The sequence below is a fragment of the Terrapene carolina genome, unplaced genomic scaffold (genome assembly GCF_002925995.2).
Source record: "Terrapene carolina triunguis isolate 2854851 unplaced genomic scaffold, T_m_triunguis-2.0 Scaffold23, whole genome shotgun sequence".
Classification (NCBI taxonomy): domain Eukaryota; kingdom Metazoa; phylum Chordata; order Testudines; family Emydidae; genus Terrapene; species Terrapene triunguis.
In genome coordinates this window covers 7,627,349-7,641,354 of record NW_020664374.1, presented here as the reverse complement: position 1 = coordinate 7,641,354, position 14,006 = coordinate 7,627,349, and positions in this window count along the sequence as shown.

Here is a 14,006-nt window from a genome sequence, read left to right as displayed (position 1 = left end):
GTGCTCCAGCCCCTAATCATTGTTGTTGCCCTCTGCTGTACTGTCATAGGTTTCACCTCCACCCCTGCATGTGAACCCCTAAGCTCAACTAACAGCTTAGATCTGGTCTGGCTGCCACCACCCGAATAGTTTGAGTCATTTGGGAAACTCTGTCTTCCCCCCCAAAAAACCTTTCCCTCCCTGGGTAGCCTTGAGAGACTTCTTCACCAATTCCCTGGTGAGTCCAGATCCAACCCCCTTGGATCATAAAACAAGGGGAAAATAAATCAGGGTCTTAAAAAGAAGGCTTTTAATTAAAGAAAAGAAAGGTGAAAGACAAACCTCTGGGAGAGATTAGCATACCAGCTACTCTCACAGACAACAGATTCAAAACACAGAGGATGTTCCCCTGGGCAAAACTTAGTTACACAAAAGAATACCCAATTTGATTATTCCCCTAATGCCAAGACAAGTTACAAAAAGAAAACAAACAAAACCTATTTATTCCTTTTCTAATACTCACTACTCTGATAAGAGCTGATTCCTTGACCTTTTCCACTCCAGCCAAAACTGAAACTGACCCAGACAAAGGGAACTTCCCTCCTTCCTTTTGAAACATTTTGTCCCCCCATTGGTTCCTCTGGTCAGGTGTCAGCTAGGCTAGGTGAACTTCTTAACCCTTTATAGGTAAAAGAGGTATTAACCCTTAACTATCTGTTTATGACATGGACTCTTTCAAATTTTTCCACATTCTTTTTTTAGTGTGGGGCCCAAAACTGGACACAGTACTCCAGATGAGGCCTCACCAATGCCGAATAGAGGGGAATGATCACGTCCCTCGATCATCTGGCAATGCTCCTACTTATTCAGCCCAAAATGCCATTAGCCATCTTGGCGACAAGGGCACACTGTTGACTCATATCCAGCTGCAACCCTAGGTCCTTTTCTGCAGAACTGCTGCCTAGCCACTCAGTCCCTAGTCTGTAGCAGTTCATGGGATTCTTCCATCCTAAGTGCAGGACTCTGCACTTATCCTTGTTGAACCTCATCAGATTTCTGTTGGCCCAATCCTCTAATTTGTCTAGGTCCCTTTGTATCCTATCTCTACCCTCCAGCGTATCTACCACTCCTCCCAGTTTAGTGTCATCTACAAACTTGCTGAGGGTGCAATCCACGCCATCCTCCAGATCATTAATGAAGATATTGAAGAAAACCAGCCCCACTTGATACCAGCTGCCAACTAGACATGGAGCCATTGATCACTACCTGTTGAGCCCGATGATCTAGCCAGCTTTCTATCCACCGTATAGTCCATTCATCCAGCACATACTTCTTTAACTTTCTGGCAAGAATACTGTGGGACACCGTATCAAAAGCTTTGCTAAAGTCAAGGAATAACACGTCCACTGCTTTCCCCTCATCCACAGAGCCAGTTATCTCATCATAGAAGGCAATTAGGTTAGTCAGGCATGACTCGCCCTTGGTGAATCCATGCTGACTGTTCCTGATCACTTTCCTCTCCTCAAAGTACTTCAAAATTGATTCCTTGAGGACCTGCTCCATGATTTTTCCAGGGACTGAGGTGAGGCTGACTGGCCTGTAGTTCCCCGGATCCTCCTCCTTCCCTTTTTCTAAAGATGGGCACTACATTAGCCTTTTTCCAGTCATCTGGGATCTCCCCCGATCGCCATGAGTTTTCAAAGATAATGGCCAATAGCTCTGCAATCACATCCGCCAACTCCTTTTGCACCCTCGGATGCAGTGCATCCGGCCCCATGGACTTATGCTCGTCCAGCTTTTCTAAATAGTCCTGACCACTTCTTTCTCCACAGAGGGCTGGTCACCTCCTCCCCATACTGTGCTGCCCAGTGCAGTAGTCTGGGAACTGATTTTGTTCATGAAGACAGAGGCAAAAAAAGCATTGAATACATTAGCTTTTTCCACATCCTCTGTCACTAGGTGGCCTCCCCGATTCAGTAAGGGGTCCACACTTTCCCTGAGCTTCTTGTTGCTAACATACCTGTAGAAACCCTTTTTGTTACTCTTAACATCCCTTGCTAGCTGCAACTCCAAGTGTGATTTGGCCTTCCTGATTTCACTCCTGCATGCCTGAGCAATATTTTTATACTCCTCCCTGGTCACTTGTCCAATCTTCCACTTCTTGTAAGCTTCTTTTTTGTGTTTAAGATCAGCAAGGATTTCAATGTTAAGCCAAGGTGGTCGCCTGCCATATTTACTATTCTTTCTACACATCAGGATGGTTTGTTCCTGCAACCTAAATAAGGATTCTTTAAAATACAGCCAGCTCTCCTGGACTCCGTTCCCCCTCATGTTATTGCATGCTTTGAGGACTCCTATTGATAGGAGCAGCCGTTTCTAATATTCTGGCTAAAGTGTCCACAGGAAGGCTCACTGGGCAGAGACCAGCTTCTTCTATGGCCCATTGTATTCTTAATAGGCTGTCAACTTGAATGGTCCATTCACAATATACTGTCTGGCTTCAATGTAGATTTTACCTGGTGGGTGTTACTCAGGAATATAGCACATATGTAGGATGACAGTACATAATTAATATCTATAACTTCAGATACAAAAAATGATGCATGCATGTAAACAGGATAATCATACTTAGTAAATCATAATTTTTTCATTGATACCTTACATGATATACGTAGTACAAGATTTGTTGCAATTGTCTAACAGTGGCAATATCAATGATATAAATGGTCATGTTTCAATCATACAGCATCACAGGGTCTTTACCTCCACAGTAATCACAGATGCACTGTGGTATCCTTTGGATTCTCACCTCTGTCAAAGGATGGGGGCAAGGGTCTCAAAAGTAATCAGGTTTCAGAAAAAAACTGGACCAGTGACTCCAACTTCAAGAATCTCTGTCTTTCCACTGAACCTGTAGTTATTTTTGCTCTGATATGCTCTTTGGATTCTATTGCCTAAATTCTGTATTGGAGTAGTACTACTGAAAAGTATTTACAACAGAATTCATAAGAGCTAGTAGCTGCAGAGAAATCATAAGCAGAGGGGATCAAATCCTTTCCTCTTTGCATAGGTGCACAAGTCCAGATATAAAGAGAAATCACTGTGGTGAGGCAGGGTGAGAGAATCACAGAGTTCTCTATACATCTCATATTGCAGGGTGCTGCATGTGAATTACCACTTTCTACAACAAATCATTCGATAAAAATGTAAATAATCTCTATCTGAAACAAATTCACATATGTTTGAGGTTTGTTTTAATTCTGCCTGAAACCTCCTCCAATCCTACAATGCTTAATTAGAAATGAAACAGCATTCCAGGACCTCCCTATACTCCCCCACTCCCATTCCATGTATCTTCTGGGGTGCAGGAGTATCTAAGGCATTCCATCCATGGGAGATTAAACACGACAGCTGCACATACAGCTAGCTGTGCATTGTTACAGTCGGGTACACACAACAATCCTTATAAGGCTCATAGCATGGTGCAAACAAACAATGCCAGGCTCAGCACACTACAGCAACACATGTTACTGTGGCTCAGTGTTAAAATGCTACTTTAAGGCCTCACTCAGCCCAATAGCTCCTCCCATCGAGCTCCTCTTATAGCCTTGTGTTCATAATGCACAATAGTGAAGAGCAGTGCAGGATCCATGCTTTCCGACAGAGATGGTTGGCTCGCAGGTTACTAGGGTGGATGAAAAGTGGCTGGAAACCTATTTGGATGCCCAGGGAATGATGGGATTGAGAAACCTGCACCAGGGGATGCTGAAGCTGCCCCCATGAGGTATTGAAAACCCTTCCCAAAACACCCGGAAGCCAGGTGCACAGTGGGATAGCTACCCACAGTGCACAGCTCTCTGTGTCGATGCAAGAGCTGCTACTGTGCATGCATTTCACTGGCACAAGGAGCATAGTGTGGGCATCCAAGAGCAGTTTAATTACAGTGAAGTCTGATCGTGCTTTAGGTACTATTGTTCTACAAATAATAAGTGCAGAAAACGTTGGCCAAATTTGTCATATATAGATGCCTGAAATCTGGCAGCAATATTCATAATTAAGAAGCCAAGTAAGTGGCCTGATTTTCAGAGGTATTGAGCAACTGCAGCTGCCATTGACTTCAACTATCCAGAAAAGCACAGGGATATGTTTTAAATAAAGCCCTCAATTTTATTTATGAGATATGCAAATTAAGCTAAAACTCTTTTCCTTTAGTCAAAGCATGCCAGCACCTATCATATAACTCTCCAGGCAACCTGTTACATGAGGGTGATTTGGGACACTCACTTTAACTATTACAAGAAACACGATGTCTGCCATTGAGAGTTTATAGGTCGGTCCTGACATATAGTTGGACAGGTATGACTCTGTAAAGGAAGAACAGTCAGATCTCATGAGGTTTGAGGTTCAAGTTTATTTAGTTTTTAAACTATCATATAAATCCCTTCCCATCACCCAAAGATGATTCCATTAAAATAACACAAACCCCCCCATCTCCATACACCAGGGGTCGGCAACCTCTGGCACGTGGCTCACCAGGGTAAGCACCCTGGCGGGCCGGGCCAGTTTGTTTACCCGCCGCGTCCACATGTTCAGCCAATCGCAGCTCCCACTGGCCGTAGTTCGCTGCTCCAGGCCAATGGGGATGGCAGGAAGCCGCGGCCAGCACATCCCTCGGCCCGCGTTGCTTCCCGCAGCCCCCATTGGCCTGGAGCAGCAAACCGCGGCCAGTGGGAGCCTCAATCAGCCGAACCTGCGGACACGGCAGGTAAACAAACTGGCCTGGCCTGCCAGGGGCCTTACCCTGGCGAGCCGCGTGCCAGAGGTTGCCGACCCATGCCATACACACTTCTATATAAAGAGAACTGTGCATCACATATTAGGAACAGAAAACATATCTAACTGCAAAATGCAGACTGGGTCTGTTTAGGTTTATTAGGCTAAACAGGTCTATTTTTTGCTTTCCTCCTCTCTGCTGCTATTTTCAGTTTATTATTTTTCACTCTGCCCACTCCACTCCCTTTTTCACCCTAGCATTTCATGGATTTTTTGTCTGCCTCATCTCTGTTTCCCCCCTGCCCCCCGTAATCTCTTTTGAGCAAAACATAAACTTAATGTTTGATCTGTAATTTTAAAACCATGATCTTCAAGTGTGTTTCAGATTAGGTAAATGTGTTCATCTACTCTTTCTGAAATGAATTTCAGGACACTATTTATATGATAGCCCCATAGCAAGACATATAATAGCTTTGTAGTGAATAATAATCTATTTTCTGCTTTGCATCTGCACATGCGCGCGCATGTGTGTGTTGGTGTAGGAAATCATGAATTACCAGTCAGAAACTATGAATAACAATGAAATATCAGGGTATCATGTCTTTATATTTTTGCATAGCTTGCATTTTGTGAGTCTATTTGTCTATCTAGAATTAAATATCTTTGTGGTGGTCTTTACTGTGCAACAGAAAAGTTAGCTTAAGGAACATCCCATCATTTTAAGAACCTAACGGATTCCATCAGCTACAATACAAACAGAAGGTATAGCTCACTTGAGCCATGTTCAAAACAGAAATATGAAGGGTGGTTTGCTTCAGCAAAGGTCTAATGAACCCCAGTATACTTCTAACTCTCACTACCACACTTAGTTCATGGAACAACCCTTTTATAAGGGCCACAAGGGAATTAATTAATTCCCCACAGCTGGCTCAGATGTACCCAGATAAGGCTACATGCAAGATAGATCATACTGGTCTAGACAGTATTTGGTCCTGCCATGCGGGCAGGGGACTGGACTCGATGACCTCTCGAGGTCCCTTCCAGTCCTAGAATCTATGAATAGATAATCCTGGTCCCTTTCTCTAATCTGAGACAGTTAACTCCTTCCCTGTCAACTGCTGGTGAGAATCTACACTGCATCACAAGATAATCACTTGTAGGATGTCTCAGAGAGAATTAATCAGATCTTTGAGGGAAGACTGAGTCTGGTGTAGATTAATAGCTTGATTACCCAGTCAACAGCAGTGAACGTTGAGATTTTTCCTCCCCAGAGAGAAGCGTGACCCAGTGTGGGGCAGGGAGAACCTAATGATCTGAAGTGTGCAAGGCTTTCTTTCAATCTATACAACTTCTCTGATTATGATTCAGCAACTTCCTACACTAGATATTAACATTGCCTCTCGAGGAGAATACCATAGCTAGAAGCAACATACCTGGCATACATATAAATCAGAAGTTTTTTGTTTTTTTACAAACCATGGTATAGAATAGATGCAATGTTTAAAAATAATACAAAATAGTGCTGATCTTAAACTATTCCACTGAAAATTCTCTTTAAAATATTGCCTCCCGGCTTTATGGGAGGGATCAGAAAGCTATTGGATTCACCTGTGTATGAAAGAATACATTAAATATGAACTGATGTTAACTCTAATTATATTTATTCTGAAACAACACAACAGCTGAGAAACTTGCTTTTGTGGGAAGTGGTGAGCTAGGAAGAGTGATCTCTTAACACAGTTAATCAAAATATTTGACTATGTGGAGGCAGTTGCTTGGAGGAAACAATTAAGTCATTGTTGGTATATAATTAAAAGACATGAGAGCGAGTGTATTGATATGGAAGTGGACATATCCCTTTGCTGTGATGAATTACTTAACTTTACATTGTTATTCCCCTTGGCACAATGAACAAAGATTTATGTAGACGTGTGACTATCTTGTGCAACTCTCTTAGTGTGACAAGATAAAGAATGACTTATTCTATATCTGGCTCCGTTTTTTGCTTGATGGATTGGGCCTTTCCAATGGAAACTATATCTAGCTTTATCCTTCCCAAGGTAAAAGAAGTCAGAACTTGTTGCCCTTGTTGAGGCCTGTTTTCATTGTGATAGAAGTCTGTTCAACAAACAACAACAGAAAGTGGAATTTTGGCAAAACTGCATTTGAATCACATTAGGATTTATTTGGTGGGTATTCAAAAAACTGCCAACAGGAATGTAACTAATATTTCATAGGTTCCTTTGGCCAATATATCCCCAGCCAGAACATGGAGTCACAACTTCAGGGACAAATTTTGTTACAAAGGAATAATGATAAAAGAAAATTCAATTCAAATTGGTAAATATCATGAAACTTGACAACAGAGTCAAAAGTAACTACTAAATGCAAAGTCCAGAAACATTCATCATAAAACAAAATAGGCAGGGAACACAAAATAGAACTACATTTACTAAGTCTAAGAAATATAAGCCGATAAATAAAATTTTCCAAGACAAGTAAACATACTGGTGATGAATGAAATGAAGACATTTATGCCAACACTTTAAAGTAATTTGCAAATAATCTTATTCTAAGAAACTGTTTGTAGGGCTCAGAGAACTAAGGATAAGATAATTTTCCATTACACTAATTAGTTTAATATATATGAGATGACAGAGAGGAAGGAGAGTTCTCCTCGTTAAATATTTACCATTCAAGACCTCAATGTTTACATTCAGTAGAGGGTATCATGAGCAGCTTCTATGATTCGTATATGGATCTTATCTATATAAAAGCATATAGTGTTGGTAAGATTGTTTCCTGACATTCACTGAAGTCCCTGATGGAAAACTCGAAAAAGAAATATGAAGATCCAAAGAAAGAGGAGTTTGCTGAACTGGCTGAGAAATGGAAAACAAAACGCCAATAACACTAGTAGTTTCCTAATGATTAGAAAATACTCAGGGGGAAATGAGCAGTGTGTTTCCTTAGAGATAAGTTACAGCACTATCAAAGTCCCTTATTAAAATAAATGAATTAGACAAAGGTGTAATGAGTAAACTATGTAATATGGCTGATAATAAAACAAATATTATAAGAAAGAATGTTTTTGTGACTATTAATGTTAATCGGTAAGATTTGGAAGGGGCTATTGTTTTTTCCCCCGTGGTAGAAAAGTTATTAATAAGAAGAGTATGGCTTAGTTATTAATAAAAAGAGTATGACTCTTATTTTGTATGTGGAAAAATTAAAACTAGGACACAGAATATATTGAAACACTGACAGACAGCTTGGGAGAATTGCTAGATGACTATGAGCATGTCTTCTCCCATGAAGCCTTCATAGCTATTGGCAAGAATGTTGTTGTGTTATGAAATGGGATGAGGTTTATGTAATATACTTCAGGATGGCTTATTACTACACTGCACTCCCACCACATTCATTCCACTGGCGATTGTATGACTAGTGTAAGTTGATACAGCATTTTCTTTATATAGTCCTATTTAACCTCCTGCCTTCCAATGTCCTGCATAGTGTTTGGTTTTGATAAGACCATTTAATGTGGGGTTGTTTGTGGTGTTTTTTGGGGGGAGGGAGGAATTGTTTGTGTGGGTTTTTTTTTTATTTAAAAACAATGCTTTGCTCTGGATTAGGGAGAGAATTTTTAAATTTCTTAAGTCCCAGTTCAGTTAAGCACTTACTTAACTTCATGGCCTTTTAGCAAAGCACTTCAGTGTGTGCTCTCCATGGGCCTGGTCTACACACAAGATTCCCTAGTACCTCATGAGAGTTGTAGTTCAGGGTCCTCATGCCTTTATTCTCCTGTATGGGACATTCTCCCTGGCTGGACTACATCTTCCATTCAGTGTCAAAATGATGCAAAATGAAATGTTTTCTTTCAGTTTGGCAAACAGGAATATTTTGATTCAGATTTGACTTGAAACTAAATATTTCATTTACATTTTCCTGAAAGACAACTTAATTTTTTTGGCAAAACTGAAACATTCCTGTGAAAAATTTAAATGTTATGTCCAAAACCACACATTTAGTTGGAAATTTCCCAACCAGCTCTATATATAATGTTGCAAATGTTTGTTTTGTAGAGGGCAAGGCTTGTATTTTCTTCATTCCTGTACAATATCTTAGATGCCAACAGCTTATTACTGAATTATGTATAGTTGCCACCAAAAAAGTGCTAGGAACATGGAACATGCAGAGAATTTTCCATAATGTCATTATTTTTCAGAAGACACGGGATGGAGAGAATCATGCAAGAGAAGAGATTTCTTACAGAAACATCATGTTCTCATAGGCGCATCACTTTACTCTTTCTTTCCATAGGTGATCACACATTGTCTCGGATATATAGTAAATAATATCAAGAAGGTGGATATCTGCTTCACAATACCAGTGCTTCTATAATTTATTCTATAAAAAGCTATGTTTTCTCTAGGGACACTCTGCTGCATGCATCTCTCTTCTTTTTTGTTGTGTGTTTTTTTTTTAACTGCCCAGGGTACCACCAGCTAGATGTGGTTTCTCTACAGGATACAAACAGAACCTTTATCTTTACTTGCATTTTGTAAGAATTACAGTGCAAACTAATTGTAGGATCTAAATGTTGATATTGGCTCTGTCTCACACAAAGCCTGAAAAAAGAGGGTTTAAGGTACTGGCAGAGATCAGGCTGTGACTGGATCCCCCCAGAGTGCAGCCTGGGAGAGTGAGACCACTTTGCCCCCTGAACTCTTTCCAGCCTGGGCTGTCTCTCACAATGCTTTGCTAGTGACCTGCAGCAAACCCGTCCAGGTGCTGTGATCACTCAGTACAACAGCACGTGGAGCCCCACAGCCAGCTAGATTGCATGAATGCTCCCAGAGCCACTCATGAATCACACATAGAAAGGCACCAAAGCCAAACCCCCCCTGCTCCCAGCACTGTACCTCAGGAATATACCATCCTGCACTGCTCAAGATGAGTGATGCAGATTTATTAATTGGTTCTACACTTAATCAATGGAAAGTGGACATATACCAGCCTTTGTCAAACCTGAGCAGATTTGCCACACACTTCATACAAATTCACTGGTAAAGATAAACAGTAAAACAAAGTTATTGACTATAAAAGGTAGCTTTTAAGTGATAGGCAAAAAATCAGAGTTAGTTACCAAAAAAAAATATATATATATAACCACGCAGTCTACACTCTCAACCCTATTAGACTGGGCAACAACTAGATTATGCAGTTTTTATCATCCCACTGGATATTGCACTCCTTAGTATACATATTTTACCCTTGTTTTGTCTTCTTCTTAGTGTCTTAGTTGCTTGCAGCATAGATGGGGGCAGGAGAAGGGCCCATTATATAGCCTCTGTGTCTGTTTTATACCCTCAGTCCATGTGCTTGGAAAACACAAGTCCAGGCATGCTGAGTGCATTGCTGATTCTCCAGGCAAGGTTGAGCAATTCTCCTGGTGTGGCCTCATGCAGGTGAGTCATTGCATTGTAGCTCTCTTGCTGGACCATGGTTGATGATGGGTTGATTGATACCCATCTGGGTGTTGGTTACACAATTCTCATAACTTCATATGCATTAATGATATACATATATGGAAGAGAAATAACTTTCAGCAAACCATAACCTTCCCCCTGATACCTTACAAGGCATTCTTTATATGTAAGATCACAATTATATAAAAATGAGGACTATGGGGGTTCCAGGACACTCCCCCAAGGTATAGAATGTCACACAGGCATTGCTGAATTTTGCTCACTGCCATACTTGATAAAGTTGACCAGGAAAAGGAGGTTGGGGACTGGATGGTAAAAGGAGAAGTTGTTGACATTTCTTGAGAAATGGTCAAACTAGTACAGACCTAAAGGAGCCTGGTAGAGTGTGCTCTCCAAGTCCGGCCAATTAAGGCTTGGTTATATTGAGTCTCTGCCAGTTATCTAACAACATGCTGTACTCAGTGCACTTTCCTACACCTTTTTCCTTCCCCATCCCAACAATTACCTACTGTCAGGGCCGGCTCCAGGGTTTTGGCCGCCCCAAGCAGCCAAAACCAAAAAAAAAAAAAAAAAAGCCGCGATCGCGATCTAAAAAAAGCCGCAATCGCGATCTGCGGCAGCAATTCGGCAGGAGGTCCTTCACTCCCAGGCAGAGTGAGGGACCGTCCACCGAATTGCCGCCGAATACCTGGAACTGCCGCCCCTGTCCGGAACGGCCGCCCCAAGCACCTGCTTGAGAAGCTGGTGCCTGGAGCCGGCCCTGCCTACTGTCTCCCAACAAAGCAGTTCAGAGAGTCCAGACTGCTGATGTCATGGGGACTTCTGGGGCATTAGACGTGAAATCCGCTGGTTCTCCTGTTAATGCAGAAGTTGTTGTCTCTCCTTTCTGGAAGAAGTGAGACCCTGAGCATGTTTCCTGTGATTCCTGGCAGTCTGTGCTGCTGTCTCTCCCCTTCCAGGGAAAAAAGGTCACACGTTATATATATATAATTTATGTCTTGTATTTTGAAGTACATAAAAACTGCAGTCTTTCTTTCAGTTATCTATAAGGTTGGTGAAGTTCTCATAATGATTACTATATATTGCCTTCAAGGAATTCTTTCTAGCAAATGAGACAATTAGAGCTGGGGCAAACAGGTGGGCGGGGGGATATGACCAAAACTTTTTTCTAACAAATAATTCTGATTTGGGTCAACCTAAACATTTTGCTAATTTGTGTCAATTTCAGCCAATTTTTTTGAAGACAAAATGAACCATTTTGATATTTATGAAATGAAACATTTTGATTTTTTGGGCTAGATACATGGTGGGACTTAGGCACATTCACAAATCCAGATGGAGAAAGTACTTCCCTTATACCCAATCGCCAATTGCTTAGGGCACTCACATCAGCTTTGAATCCCTGTTATGGAGCATGGATTTGAACTGAGGTCACCTGCCCAAGGTAAGTGCTCTAACTATGAGATTAGCTATTCTGGGCTGGAGCGCTCTCAGTCTTTTCTGTGGTTTGCTGTTCCACTTTGTAGAAATAATTAAATATTCTTCTGGACAGAGAGTGAGTTAGAATGACCCTATAGCCTGTGGTTAGGGTATTCAGCTGGGAGAGGAAGACACCTTGGTTCCAGTCCCCAATTCCAATGCATATTTATGTATACAGAGAACAACAGCTTCAACAGGAGGTATTTAGAGAGCTCTAGAGCAAAATAGGCTATAGTCTGGTGGTTGGGGCATGCACCCAAAAAAGGGAAAAGATGGGTTTAAATCCCTTTTCCGGAATGAGGTTTTGCATATGGGTCTCTCATATCCCAGATGAGTGCACTAGCTATTGGCCATAAGGGAGGTACCTCCTCCTCAGGTTTGTGAGGAGGAGGCACCTAAGCCCGCTTATGAGTCTAGCCCTTCATTTCCAAATTTCCTTTGATTTTCCTAAAAATGCCCAACATAAAAACAAAACGTTTTGTTTCAGGTCAAATACACAAAATGTTTTGTTCAGAACTGCCAGCGAACTGAAAAATCAATTGTTCAACACGAGACAAGTGTTGTGATATCATCACCGTGGGAATGGACCTGTTGCCAGAAACTATTTTTATAGCTGAGACCATCAAGCAGAACTTTGCTGGTACAGCACTCCACTTATTCCTGAAGCCCACAAAACATAAGGTGACAAAATGTTTGTTTTAGACCTGTCGTAAAAGGCTGAAAAGACCTGCAGATGAAAGCTAATATCATGAATTTCCTAAAGTGAGACATCCATCACACTATTTATACAATTGTATCATACCATTTCCTCAGTGCTGATGATTAAGGCTGCATAAGCATTCTTATTTTAAATCTCCCAGAATTTAAATCATTACAGTGGTTTTCATCTCTCTTCCAGGTTAAAAAAACTACAGGAGATGATTAATCAAGACAATGGAAGACATGTAAGTAGAATTTTCTTCTTCCCCTTTTAGAGTTTCTCTGACATTATAAATGTCATGTCAAAAATGAATTATTGCTGACAAGCACGGTGTAGTGAATTACTGCTACACCACATACTCACAAAAACACAGCATCAAGTACCCTTTCTGCTATGGAAGTCGTTTGACATGTATCATAAGCTGCAGCTCTTTGTGTTAGAGTTGATATTTTTTTGCTGTTATTAATGAAATGAAGTAAAACTTTTACCATTTCCACTGATCTATTAAAATAGTGACATTATCTATTAAAATAGTGACATTCTACTCTCCCTTGCAACACTGTTTTCTGTGAATAAGTTTTTATTTTGCTATTTTGCAAGGAGACATAAATATGTTTTTTGCTAATTTTGTGGAATTTAAGAAGGTTTTTGCTTCAACCACTACTATATGTGTAAATAATTATTAATGTTAATGTATAACTATGCTTGTCAGAATTATATATTTTTATACAATTTGATGAATAATATTGATACTTATTTTAAGCAATTTTTTAATATTCTTATTAATATAAATGTTCACAATTGTAGGACATTATGGGGGAATAAGATAATTATTTAATGACAGTAGACATTAAGATTGAAAAAGTTGATGCTTTATAACTGTTAAAACATAAACTGTCAACATCACATATCAAAATATACAAAGTAAATCATAGAACCATAGAAGATTAGGGTTGGAAGAGACCTCGGGATATCATCTAGTTCAACCCCCTGCTCAAAGCAGGACCCAACTAAATCATCCCAGCCGGGGCTTTGTCAAGCTGGGCCTTAAAAACCTCTAAAGATGGAGATTCCACCACCTCCCTAGGTAACCCATTCCACTGCTTCACCACCCTTCTAGTGAAATAGTTTTTCCTAATATCCAACCTAGACCTCCCCCACTGCAACTTGAGACCATTGTTCCTTGTTCTGTCAATCTCCTTACTTCAAACGTATTAAAGGTTTTTTTTTCTAAATTTGCCTATCTAAAGTGTGATTATTAACTATGGAAATATGTTTACATTGGTTTGTGTGTATATGATGAAATTAATGTTTAGCGACACTTACAGATAAAAATCTAATCGTTCCAATCCTATACCCCTTTTCATATCTCTGATATTAGAGACAGGCTGTGTTCTTGCTTTAACATTTCCTAAGGAAAGGAAGCAGAACTTATTTGTTCAAAGCAGAGGTTTTTTTTCTGATCTCTGTACTGAGAACAAATACACTCATGAACAAATAGTTGGCAGCAAATGAAAATTCCACCAAACCCATTCACACTTACACAATATGAGTGTAATTGTTCACATATGTGCTAGAAATGG